Here is a 14647-nt window from a genome sequence, read left to right as displayed (position 1 = left end):
GGACTAGGGGGAAAAAAGAAACATCTGTGCATTTAGAAAACCTATAAGTATATTGCATGGAGGGGCTGGCTCAGGGAGAGCAAAGCTGGGATTGTCCTTTGATTTTGTCCTGTCCCAGTTCTTCTCAGGCAGTTGGTACCAGGATGTGGCAGGACCTACCTGGGGCTGGGCACTATGGGGACTCCCTGTAGGGATGTTAGGGCAGAGCCTAGTGGGCAGAACCCATTCCGCAGCCCCAGCCAGCAGTAGGGCACATCCCTGTAGTTCTCAAAGGACATGGGCCTGTGGGTAGGCCCATTGGACAGAACAATGGCAAGGCTGGGCAAGGCTGTAGGGAGCTGGAGCCTGACCCTGCTGGAGCAGGGACAGATGGCTGTGGTGGTGACATGGGAGCTGGTCAAGGCATGGGCAGCCCTGGGCGTGGGCAGGGACAGCCAGGCCCATTATTACCTCCCATGGCCCTGGCAGGGAGCAGTGCTTCTCTCAACATTTTAAAAGGCTTTACAGAATTGTAGAAATACCACTGTCATTTTAAAAAACAAAGACACGAAATGACTGTATTCCAGCTCTTGGCCTATTGATTTGGAATCTCTCTGCGGAGGTTTTGGGGAATACAAACAATATTGAATGTAAATATTACCTGCCAGAGAGCCTGGAAGAGAGGACATCTGTCTGTATGCTGGCATGGTGAACTATAGCACAGGGACTTCAGTGTAATTGTGTTGATTAGTGGTTTTCATGCCACCTGACTCTCAGCCCCTAAGTGAGGGGACAAGGTTGCGGTCTGTGCAACAAGCAAACACGCAGAGGGAGAGCACTACCTTCTGAAAACCATTCAGAGCACTTCAAGAAGAGGGAGTAATATGTCTTTTCAATGCTTCCCTTTGACTGGTCCTTTCGGGCCCTGGGTGAATGTGGTTCAATACTGCTAAAATTGAAGCATGATCTTGAACTGGCCTTTACGCATAACCTTGGGCAGGCTCCACTCTTCGTACCCATTGCCACTTCCCTTGTAGATAGTTTTACTCCTGCTTTGTCTGGAAGATGTTTCCTCCCCTTCTTCCTCCTTTGGCATGTTTCCCAGCACTGTCTGTTACTATGTTGGTGACTCTATACCATTACTTCGACATGGCTTTTGCCTGTAGTGACAGAAATTTTCCTGTGAGCCTTTTCACCTAGGCTTTCCTGACACCCACTGACCTCATATCCCTCTGGTCTGTTCAAAGGTAACAGCAAATTCATCCTCCTTAATTTTTGCAGTCCTTGTCCCTCACTTTCCCCTACCATCAAGCAGGTTAAATGCAAACTCCTTTTCCTTTACTCTAGAATTTCCACATCTTTTCCTCCTAGCTACACTGTTCACACAGAATCACACAGAATTGTAGGGGTTGGAAGGGACCTCTAGAGATCATCGAGACCAACCCCCCTGCCAAAGCAGGTTCCCTACACCAGGTTGCACAGGTAGGCGTCCAGGTGAGACTTGAATATCTCCAGAGAAGGCCATGAGGGCACACTGCTGGCTCATGGCCAACCTGTCGTCCACCAGGACGCCCAGGTCCCTCTCCGCAGAGCCCTCTCCAGCAGCTCATCCCCCAACCTGTATTGGTGCATGCAATTATTCCTCCCTAGGTGTAAGACCCTACACTTACTTTTGTTGAACCTCATCCGGTTTCTTACTGCCCAGCTCTCCAGCCTGTCCAGGTCTCGCTGAATGGCAGCACAGCCTTCAAGCGTGTCAGCCAATCCTCCCAACTTCATATCATCGGCAAACTTGCTGAGGGTGGCCACTATCCCCTCATCAAGGTCATTGATGAAGATTTTGAACAAGACCGGACCCAGCACAGACCCCTGGGGGACACCACTGGTTACAGGTCTCCAGCCAGACTCTGCACCACCAATGACGACCCTCTGCGTTCTGCCAGTCAGCCAGTTCTCAACCCACCTCACTGTCCACTCGTCTATCCCACACTTCCTCAGCTTTGTTATAAGGATGTCGTGGGAGACAGTATCAAATGCCTTTCTAAAATCAAGGTAGATTACATCTACCGCTCTTCCCCCATCCACCTAGCATGTGACAGCATCATAGAAGGCCACCAGGTTGGTCGAGCACGACCTCCCCTTGGTGAACCCATGCTGACTACTCCTGATAACCTCCTTTTCTCCCAGTTGTCTGGAGATGGTATCCAGCACAAGCTGTTCCATCACCTTTCCAGGGACGGAGGTGAGGCTGACAGGCCTATAATTACCCGGATCTTCCTTCTTGCCCTTTTTGAAGACCGGAGTGACATTGGCTATCCTCCAGTCTTCAGACACCTCCCCTGTTATCCAAGACCTCTCAAAAATCATGGAGAGCGGTTAAAGCACTGTTACCTAAGTGCTTCCTGCTTTGCTGCCTATATGATGCCAGTCTCCTTCATTCACTTGTTCTCTAGCCACACACTCTTCTCTTTCTCCCACAGTGACACTTTCATCTGTAGTGCCCTCTCCAAGCAGATCTATCTACACCTTGCCTGAGCTCCTTCAAATTTCTCACTAAGGTCAACTTCTGTAAAGCTCCTGATAAACTGCCAGCTAATTACAGCTAACTTGTTGCCTTCAGTAGGTGGCTAGTATTTATTTGCATCATGTATTCAATTAGCTGGCACATGGGAGTATAAAGTTGGCACATACAAACTCTCTTATTATTCATTCCCGTATGTCACTCCCTCATTTTCTGTTATATTCATATCTTGTCTTAAGTAGAGATTGTATGTTCCTTGAGGAAAATACCTATATTTTAACATGAGGTAGTACAATGCCAAACACAATGGGCTGCTACCTTCCTTCTCTCTCCTAGGCACTTCTGAGCAGCAAACAATAAACAGCAGCAATATCTGGCCAGGGATTGTTGCATGCATCTGTGTTTTTGTCTGAATTTTCATGCATGCTGCTACGTGTGCTGCATATAAATTGGCTTTGAAAAGTAGGCGAACAATATGCTTGCTGACAACTGTGTAAACATTCTGCTGGAAAAAGTGTTTCAGTAGCTATCTGCAGACAATATGGCCACAAAGATTCCCTAGATTTGTATATTGTGGGATAGGATTGCTTTTTCTCCAGTAAATATTAGATTGCTTTCCTTTCCATCTTTACATTTTTGTGTCTGCATGATAGTTGCTCCCTGAGAGCTGAAGACCAACAGCACAAGTGTGCTGAGCCTGCAGCCATGGTCTTTTTAGTACTCCCAAACAACCTGTGATGTTGAAGGACCAGAACTTCTGCTTCTTGTAGGGTGAAGTGCTTGTTTGTAGTCAAGCAGGGTTTGGGGAGATCAGAACTAAAGAATCACATTACATTTTGTAACAGTGAGCATGTGTGAGGCCAAATGTGTGTGTCTAGCAGGAATCCTGCCTTCCTCTCTGTTTGCTGGGTTGCTGCCAGCTTGCAAGCTGTTAACCACATAGAGGGAAGCAAAGCTGTATGGACAACTGCTCTTGTGAGTCTTCAGGGAATGGCTCCTGCCACTGGCCTACATTCTGCAGGCCAGTTGGAGTGTACTTGGCATTGTGCCATGGGTGATAGCAAAGCTGGCTTTAAACCATTGCTCTTCCTCAGCAGTGAGGCTGGAAAGTGGTCAGCAGCACAGCAGCTCCCAGACTTGTTTATTTTCTGCGTGCTTCATGTGATTCCTAGTGAACAGCAGGACCCAGTCATATCCCACAGATCTCTGACTGCAGTAGGCATAATATGCTAGGGAAGGAAAGAGATGGACAATGCTATTATGTGGCTATTGGATCCACTGATCACAGGAGGTGTCTCTTAAACAGGAATCTAAGTACAGAACTTCTGGCTGGAGCCGTGCAGAAGAGTGGAAGAATCCTAGACAGAGATCCCAGGAGATATCTTTGTCCACCCTTCTGCTTGAATCACATACGTCTCAGCTGCCCTCGACAGCTGTTTGTGTAATCTGTTATTTAAAACATCAAATGTTGGAAATGTGACAGTCTCCCTAGGTGGCCTCTTTGAGCACATAACTACCCTCAAAACTAGGAAATCTTTCATAAATCTTATCTGCTGCAAATTAAGCAGATTTTAAAGATAAGCATGACTGCTGCTCAGGCCATAGGCTCAGCTGCCTCAGCATTCTGTGTACTGGAGCAGGACAAAGATGCAGTGACAGTCTTTATATATGACTTTATTAACTGGACCTTGGAAATGTTTTTTTGGTCTGTCTGAATGGATTCAAAGACACGCTTAACTCTTATCTGCAGAAGAACCATTTACATATACGAAAATGCTTTTCACATATGGACAGTGTTTTCTCATTTCCAGATCATAGAATAACAGAATAATAGAATGGCTTAGGTTGAAAAAAACTTAAGGATTGTTGAGCTCTAGGGAATAAAAAAATGGGGAAACAAAAAGGACGCTAAAGTTGTAGCCCAAGCAGAACATAGAGAATTCCAAGGTCTACTGCTGTGCCTGATGTTCATGAGTGGTATGCATGGAACAGGCTTAAGCTGTATCCATTACAGCAGACCCGGGATTCCCTTTTCATTCTCTTTTAGGCTCCGGAGTTATTGCATTCCTGTCTGTATAGTCAAGGATATGTCTGTGGTCTGTGCTTGTGGTGCAACTCCTTATAATGGCACTTGAGTGCTGGCCCTAAATAGAGAAGATGTAAAGCTGCCAGTGCCTCTTGCACCAAAGGCAGAGATCTCTCTGATCTCTTTCATTTGGCAGAATAGACAGCTTTTTGAAGGTGACAAACTGGATAGCTCTTTTAGCATGTTGCTAAAATGAGCACTTGGACAGCAGGCTATGTTAATGTGACTATTTACTTCCTGAGCCTTTCCTCTGTGCTGGCCACTCTGCAAACAGAGATGGTAATACCTTTCGTGGCTCTACCCGATGGGCTGTAGCCTTGATTACCTGCAGGATTCCTGGCTAATTTTGCATGCATCTGTATGACTCAAAGATTTATCTCCTGATATGTAACCAGGACAGGCCAAAGAAAACTCTGGAAAGAGAGGTGGTGTAATTGCCTGTGTGAGGGAAGATCAGCATTAGAAAGATTGACATAAGAGAACTCAGATCTTCATGTTTATGTGGGAAGCACATACACAAGCAGCACAAATCATTACCATCTGTATTATGAACAGACCCCAAAGCATTAACCTGTTCTATTAGTTGCCTGTGCTGGAAATACTGTTTATGTTAGCAAAGCTGAGGTACAAATCCTTCTAATGCATAATGCAGGACATTTTATACATTTGACAGGAAAGCAATTTGAAATGTTTTGAATGGAAACATTCTCTGCTGAATCGTTTTATTGTGATGAAAAATACCCCCAAGAAACAGTGACGTTAAAGACACTGACACTTTGGAACTCAGGAAAGTTTGGAGAGATCAAATGCACCTTGTTTTAACATTTCCTGCACCCCCTTTTAGGTTTGTTTTAAAGGGGGGAGATATTTTTTGGCTCTTTTAAATGGAAATAATAATGATTAGCTCTTCATATAGCACCTTTTATCTGCGGACCTCAGAGTCTTTCACTAACAGTAATTTAGCATGGAATCCTCAATGTAAAGAAGGGGAAAATATAATAGCCTTCCTAATATTCACGATAGATTCTGTGCCTTTTAAATGGGGAAGAAGAGAAAGTTAGCTGGAAGTTGTGAAAGATCTTTTTATCTGCAAAGCTTTTCTTTTACATCTCCCCCTTCCTTGAGAAATCTACTGGGGTCTTGTCCCTTCAAGAAACATGACTCCCTTAGAAACTTTGGGATGTATTCTGTGTAGCTTCACACTGTGCCCTGTCACACAGGATAGGAACTGGAATGGGAGTTGGTAGTGCTTCTGGCACCGTCAGCTCCTGCAGGGATTTCTTAGTGCAAATCTTTGGGAACCGGATTATGTTTTGGAAGCGATTCTTTCATGTCTTCTTATCAAGGACCTCGGGGCTTTAACTGTGTGTCTGTTCTCTGTGGGAGATAGAAAGTATTTTCTCTTTCCTTTAGCTCATACTAATTTTTGCTTTTTCCTTTGTAATTCCAGTAAGAGAAGAGACCCAGGGAGATTCAGAGGTGCCTCTGCAGGCACAGAATCAAGCTCAGGAAGGATGGCATTTATTTTTTTGTTGTTCTGGTCTTCTAGCCTGATGTCCAGAATGTAGGACAATGTTCACAGGATAAGAACCTGGAGACAAAAAAAAAAAAAAAAAAAGAATCTTCTGTTGCTTTTTTGTTTTATTCATAGTTACCTCTTCCTTTTTCCACATGGAAAAGTATGAGTAGAGAACTTCTTTCTGTTGCAAAGCAGCTTTCCTGTGAGCATTTTAATATAGCTAGATTTGTAAATCAATGTTTTTTTAAGTGCATGTATTCACCTCCTGGGGATAGAAATGTGTATTCATAAGCAGATTACAAAAACGCATTTTGCAACCCTCCAAAAACAACCTAGCTTTATCTAGATTGGAAAGGAAATAGAGTTGAGCTCAAATGGTACAAACTGACACTGGTCCACATCAGTGAGAACTTCCTCATCTCTTTCATATCAGTGTAGTGAAGGAAGACTCATAGAGAGGTTCAGAGCAGAGCAAGGGAGGAAGAAAGCATCGTGTAGTTGGTCAGCAGTCTATCTTGGTTCCATATCCTTTGTTATTTAGTATTATAGGTCTTTTAGTGTTTAGCTTCAGCTTCCACCACTGGAATTTCTGACTCAAAAGCAGGTCATGGATATACCTTTCCATAGCCTAGGAAACCATGTGGTATGATAAGTGAATCTGGAAAATATGGGATAGAAATTTTTCCACTGCCAGCCTATGGTGAGGTATTGGATAGGATGTCCTAAACCGCAGGCTTTCTGGGCTCATAGTCTTCAAGAGAAATAATGCTCAACCAAAGTTCTCTGGCACTTAAATACTCTAAGTAAGCTTTTAACATTTTTCCTTTGAATAATTAGTTTGTGTTTACAGCTTGTAAAACAAGTTTGTGAAGAACTTTTGGCAAGACGTGTGTTATACCTCTAAAACACACAAGTTTATTTCATATGTTGAAAAACATCATTAATGCACCAAACAGAATTTAGTGGTAGCATCTCTGGAACGTTCCCTTCCAAGTCAATCGTACTTAGAATTGTAGAATCACTGAGGTAGGAAAAGAGCACTAGGATCATGTAGTCCAACTGTCAGCTCATCACTACCGTGCCCACTAACCATGTCCCTCAGTGCCACACCTCTGTGGTTCACCTCCAGGAATGGACACTCCATGACCTCTCTGGGCAGCCTGTTCCAATGCATTACCGTTCTTTCTGAGAAGAAATTTTTCCAAATATTCAACCTGATACTTGATGTCTCTTGTTGAAGGATTACTTTGTGAGTAGTCTACAACAGGATGAAAACCCTCCTGCATTAGTGCACATTGTAAAGCCTCCTTCTTGATGGAACAAAACACAAGATAGGCATAACTATAAGTACTAGTAACTGCACTCACTGTGGAAACAGGTTGCTCCAAAGAGCACTGCTTGATTTTAGACATTGCAGGCATGATCAGCAGAAAAGTGGTTAATGTGCTGAGAGCTGAAAAAGAGATGATGGTTAAATGGAGAAAAATTGCCACTTTGTACCTGACTCTTCACAATCCTGCCTTCGTTTGCAGCTGTATTGTGTCATCAAACCATGTGCAATCCATGGGGTTTCAGCTGCACGACTCCCATTAACTTTAATCAGAGTCAGGAGAATAAACTGCTGAGCAAAGCACTCTGAAAATGTACCCCTCCATTCTAAACAATTATATGACTCTACTTTGTGCAGTGGGGTATCTCTCGGAGGCAGAGCTCTATCATTTCAATACCTGCTCTTTGTGCATAATGATATCAGCATGACTTGCAGCCTGCTGCATACTACAGTTGACAACAGATTTCACTACACAAATGACCAAACAATTGATTTTAGCATTTCTCTACATGAAACAGATACAATAATTCCAGGGAGATAGCAGGCGTGTTCTGTGCTTGCATGTGAGATTGTACGGGATGGAAAGGCTGTTTAGGAAAATTCAGTGTTGCTGTCCTTTAACAAAGGTTGTTGCCAGGATACCATCAAGTCATATAAGATAACTGTGGCTGTAGCAGCTCTAGTTTTAAAGAGATATAAGAGCAATCAGAACCAGTACCGCAAATTTCAGGCAGGAGCAGGGGTCCAGGTGCAAAGTGACATATCCCTGCTGCCATATTTACACGGACTATGACAATCACACAGACCTCAGGATGCAAAGAGCCCTGCAGCAGTCAGAGCCTGTGAGTTACTGAAAATCTTCATCCCTCAATGTCACTAGCTGAGAGATATGGCTGCCGAGACACCCCGATAGGCAACAAGCACATAGAGCTGGCATCTAGCCCTCTTGCTGCATATGTGCTTCCTGGCTTTTATGCCCAGGCTCAATTGTTCTGAGTAAATAATCACTCTCGTTTACAAATCTGCATTCTGAATAATTTCTTCGGCATTCAAACACGCCCCAACCTTTTACATGACCCTCAAAATGCAGATAAAACCATCGAGATTTCCTGTGGGAACTTAAAAAAAAACAATAACTGCAAACTCTTCTGAAAGACAGATAAAAATGTGGGGAAAGTTTCATTAGCAACAAACTCCAGCCCTTTTAGTTGCACCAGCAGCCATATTTTTTGTTCGGCGGGACAGTTTTTGCACAGATGTCAAGTTTTGCTACTTGAGGAATGTGAAAATGAGAACAGAGTTTTCAATGCATTTGGATCAGTAGGCATAATCAGGTCTCAAGCCTACCCTTCCTTATCCAGATAAACAGTAATTCTTTACAATGATTTCTGAAGTGTACCATGTTCCCATTTACTTAGACACGCAGTGCATATAGTGGGAACCATTGAAAAGCGTTGTCCTGCATTATCTGAGGGATTTTGAAGGAAATGAAGCAAATCTGCTTTACAATACATTGTTCCTGCAAGGAAGGATCTCACAGAATCTAATCTTTTTTTTTTTTTTTTTTTTTCTCATTCACTTTGTAGTGTAGCCTGCACAACAGAGGCAACTCTTCAGCATCATTTGTATGATAATAGCATTATTTTGTCCCAAATATGGTGCACATCTCAAGGACCTCCACAGTCACATCAGGGGGATTGTTCAATCCAGACAAGGAGGAGGCAATTGTGGGGGGAACAAGACCCAGCACACTGAAGTGAATTTCAAATATAACCGTTAAATCAGTACATTACCTTTTTCTGCTTCCATCGAAAAGCCTTTTCAGCAAGAGGGACGTTTTTCTTCCCATGGAATTTCTGCCGGATGAGAAAAAAATGAGCCTGAGTCTCCTGAACGTCACCTGTCTGCCTAATCCTGGATGGCAATAGAGTGTTGGGTGGGCAATAAATGCTTAGATTCAAAACAGAGGTCCTTTTCAGTGTGCATGGGTAATTAAAGATCTGGAAAATTTGTGGTGAAGGAGGATGTCACTTAGACCATAATGTTGTTTAGGTCCAGAGATGTCTGAGATGTGCAAGAGTAGGACCTTTTCCTACAGCAGTTACAGATGGGTGTAACTATCTGAAAGCCACGATAATTGAGGGCATCTTACATAGTCCTAATTTCTCCCATGAGAGTTAGTGAACAAATTTATTAATAATTCAAAACATCTGTAGGGTTGGAAGGGATTGGTTCCTTTTGTTCTTTCTCTGTGATTCAGAAATCAGCCTCCTCATTCAGACACTACACTGGGCAGGCTAAACATGGCAATTTCAACCTCCCAGGTGCCAGTCAGAACACTGCCTAGGCTTCCAGTAGTGAAACTAAGTGCTGTAATGGGTAGTTTTGTTTTAGCACAGCAATTAATTTGGCATGAGTACTTTAATTACAGAACCAAACTCACTTTTCTTTTTTAGGGAGATGTTAGCAAAAAGCTCATGAAGTATTTGATGTGACTGTTTGTATTTTATTCATGATTCTCACAGTATGCTGAGTTTGATGCGAATATGCAAAATTCACATTTGCTAGTGTACAGTAAATCCACATTAATTAGATGGAACATAATTTTTTTACTGCAACTTTATCAATCTAGAGAATGTATTAAGTCTAAGCTAGTTGTATGGGCACAAGGGCTAGGGAGTGTCTGACTATGAATCCATTTACTCCTTTAGCAAAAATACAAAATAATAAGTAGGCTGGATAACACCATAGACTATTGTGTCAAGGTAGTAAATTAGAATAAAGCCTAGAGATTGATTCTGTTGCCCACCAAAATATTTTTAGAACTATTTGACCTACCTTAGGATATTCTGCTTTGCCTCTAATTGGTCCAGTGAAGTTTTCTCTAGCTCTTCTAGAATACCTCAAACAGCCCCAGCTGCTTATGCAGTGATCAAGAGAAGCCCCGAATGTGTGGTCCTCAGTCATCGTGGTCAGCGAAACTCAAGATTTCCTCAGCTGTTCAGATGCACGTGTTTCCTCCAGGTTGTCCTCATTATCTCTCTAGACACCGTTAGCTGTATTCAGCTGGCTTCCTGCAAGCCCATTTCATGTGTAGACACCTTCCATCTTGCATATCTTGTAAGTGCCTGATATTTACTGTAGCATTCAGAGGAACTTAAGTTGGATAAAATAAATCTAACCCAATGATTTGTTCCTGATGAGAAAAGAATAATATACAGAATTTACAGTTTGAAGGCTGAGCCAAAAAATAATGGGGAAAAAACATCTAGATCAACTAACATCACACTGGAGTGTTTTTCCTCCTCTATAGTGGTGGGGCTGGGGGTGGAGGTAGACAAGATGCAGGGACCCAAAAATGATACAATTTGTTCCACACTGACATAACTAAAATGTGTAGTCAACTAAAAGCACATTCCATATACAGTTGAATCTCCTAATTTTTAAATGAGGTCAATTTTGATATGAAAAAATCATTTTAAAATAAAAAATGCAGAAAAGATTCCTTTTGAAAATGTTGAAATGAAATGTTGTGCCATTTGGAAAGTTTCATTCCTGTTTTTTCAGACGAAATGTCAAATAAATGAAAATCAACATACTTTCTATCACATGAAAACAACATATTTTATCAAATCTATTATTCACCCACTTTTTCAGGGTAGCTCTATTTCTGATGTGTGAGCAGACAACTTATATAACGAGCACAGTGTGAATTTAGCTATAAGAAGAATATGCCACTTCATTCTCTGTGACTCTTAACACTGTAAAAGGAGGACTGAAAATTCAGCACCGACAATATTTGTGTTAAGAAGATTGGCTACACGATCATTTTTACTGAATAGATAATGATGTCTATTCAGTAATAATATGAATAGAAACTCAATTTTGACTTCTACAGAAATAATTTTGGACTACACTTTCCTTGAAGTAAAAGTAAAACACAACTTAATAGATAAAAAAGATAAAGTAAGGCCTAGTCACTCTAGTTTATGCATTTAACATCAGCTTAAATTTCAAACTACTTATAAAGCAATCCTAGAGGAGGAAACTGAGTTTTTATAAGGGTATTCTCTATGTAAGCACTTGGGAATGAATTAGTTGTTTCTGATAAACCTCTGAAAATTCATGTAAGCCACCTGTATTTGGTCAGTTGATTTGGAAAGATAATCTCCCTTTCAAAGTCTTCGCATTTCCATATTTGCTAGTGACTGAAAATATTTGGTAGAATTTCATCTTACACCCAATATTTCAAGTTTAAATTAGACTCAAGTATCAGCAAGCTGGACTCTATTCTAATAGTCTAATGGCATTGTTTGCTGCCAACTGGTGAGAGTTAGGATCAGAAAGACTATAGATCACTATATTGTATATGTTCCCATAAGAGCAGCTGAGTGATCCATGGTTCATGTAGTCCCTTTTTCTCCTTACTCTAAAAGGGGAAAAAAAAGTCCACCAAAAAGCAACAATCCCCATACATAGAAGTGAAGCATTACTTTATGAAATTTGTTTTCGTGGACTATTAAAAGCTTTGCCTGGTGCAGGTAAGTTGTTTATATCATGGGATGATACTGACAAGAGGAGAAAAAAAATGAAAGTTTCTGGTGATGTGCACATTGTTTTCTTCATTTTAGTCTAAAATTTAGGCAGGAATATACAGGCAGGAACCTGTACGTAGAACCTTTATCTTTTGGCAGTGCTGCGTTAACTTATAGTACATCAAGGCTTAGGTTCTGAGCCCTTCCTTCTAAAGCAGCCCTACAGCCAAATAGGTCAGACTTTCTGAGCAGTAGCATTATATGACTAGAGACTCATATGGAGTAAATCCTCACCCCTTTCTCAGCAGCTGGTCTCACCGCATGCACAGTGTTTCTCTGCTGTACATGCTCATGGTACCTATGGCCTCCAGCATACTTGAGACACCCCTAATTTCCAGAGTGAAATTTCTATGTGACTTCGGTCAAGTCACATTTTAGTTTCCTCATCCGTAGGCTAGGGATTATATTGCTAGAGTGAATTGAGACTAAAATCACTAATGTTTGTAATTTGCGTTGATATTCTTCGAAGGGATGCAGGTACAATGGAAGTGCAAATAAACTGTTGTGACTGTTTAGTATTTCAGTAAATGGAAAAGTTCTTCAAAGCAGAGTTCAGAGCAAGTACAATAGAGTGGAAAATTACATGTGCAGAGCTAAGAAAGACAGCAGAAAGGCGTGAGGAAGAAATTTTATTGCAGTCGTTCTAGTAATCAATGAGATATGTACATTTATTTTCCAGTATGCATTATAATGTTAGCAATGAGCCTTTCAAGGACGGTCTGAGATTTGGGCAGGATGAGTGAATGCCTTGCAAGTGGATTGTGGAACTTGTCATGATTGTCTCAGGTCTGAGCAACTCAGAGATGTAGGTATGGAAGTCTCTTTGGTGAAGAGGAACTGCCCAAGTGACATGCCCTGAGAATGAGTTATAAGAACTATTTCCTTGTGGGCAGGTTGTTCACATTGGTTGTTATTATTTCTTCTCTTCTAAAAATGGGATCTATGATGATCATTTCCTAACTGGGATGAGAAGGGTGAAAGGGCATTATGTATAAGACCTCCATGTAAATGCCAAGAGCTGTGGTTGTGGAAATGGCCATTTGATGGCTTACAGGAAATTAGATCTTTGTAATTTGGTTTCTGCAGAAACAGTTATCACATCTCCATTGTCACCAAAATGCTCAGCCCTGTTATTCACATCAGCAAAGATGTCAGGGCGGAGTGAATCTGTACAATTTCTACAGGCATGACCCCTCAAACTTAGCACTGATACATGCTGTGAACTGAAGTCCTTGTCATGTTTTTACTTACACTGTCATTTCTGTCCCTGAGCAAGTCTACACTCCCAGATTTTCACTCTCACACTTTTTATACTCAGTTAATCCCCTTACAGTGAGAGATGTCATTGAACCAAGCCTAGACTTGTAGACTATCCTCCATTCCAGGAGATGGATACCGAGTGTAAACAACATGAGCTTAGAGCTTGCAGGCAGTCTTTATAACCAGCAAGCTCCCCTTCCCAAGTTGAAATGTTCCTGAAATTTGGTTTGTCAGGTGTATTGCCTAGAAGCAATAACTAAAAGCTTAAGTCTCTCCAGTATAAAATGCACACATAAAAGACAATATTCTGAAGTGGGGTAGATTAAACCAGTTCCAGTGCGGTGGAAAGGAGATGGTATGCAATAGGTCATGACATGCACTACTTTTTAATATCTGTGTATCAAACAAATGACAAAGACCTTGGGAGCAGAAAAGATGTGAAGAGCCAAAGACTGGAAAGGATAAAGAGAATTCCTAGACCCTAAAAGATTCATACCTGAAAGCTGCACGAAGTGGGAGAGAAGTTTAGCTGTCCTGAACAAGGACAGAACTAAAGAGTTATGATAATATGCTACTACTTTATTTAAATAGCCCATTGAATTCTTTTTATTTTGTGGGATCTTTTTCTTGGAAACTGGGGTCCTTTTGACAGCGAAGGAGAGTTAACCCTCCCTAAAAAGCTGACCCTGCTACAAAAGGGACTGCTAAGAAAAATTGAAAACAGTCTCTTAACAATAGATGCTTCAGTTATAGCGCACAACTGTTGGAAAAGCATGTCTCAGAACTTCCAGAAGGCTGCTGCATAGAGCTGAAAAGCGATTAAGGCTGGCAGATCACTGTATAGTTTTGCACTGCCAGTCTTGAGACTGCCTCAGTAATGGTGTGACTTACTCAATTCAATATAGCCTTGAAAAGGGACCTCTTGAGCTCAGAAATGCTGTTGTGTAGACCACTCATTTGCCTCGAGGGGATTGTCACAACATTTCCATGGCAATTGCTGTTGGAAGCTGAGAAACGTTCAGGAGGCTGCTATAATATAGAGACTGTGCAGTAGGTACTGATTTATATGTGTATGTATGTGTGTGTGTGAGAGAGAGAGAACGAGAAAAAATATCTAATGACTTATCTGACCTACTAATGTAGCTGAACTAGCGAAGGTGTTTGTCTCAGTGCTGCAAAGATCTGTTTTTAGACTAATTTCTGAGCTTCGAGTGGATACATTTGCAGAAATCAGGATTGTTTTGTGAATTATTTGTCAGCAGAAAAAGAAGGCTAAATGCATGAGATAATGTATTCATAATGCATAATTTGACTATTTTAGAAGCAATTATGCTTTTGAAACCATCAGCATAAGCTT

This window comes from Meleagris gallopavo, chromosome 1, assembly GCF_905368555.1.
Source record: "Meleagris gallopavo chromosome 1, MGAL_WU_HG_1.1, whole genome shotgun sequence".
Lineage (NCBI taxonomy): Eukaryota > Metazoa > Chordata > Aves > Galliformes > Phasianidae > Meleagris > Meleagris gallopavo.
This window is presented reverse-complemented; position numbering follows the sequence as displayed.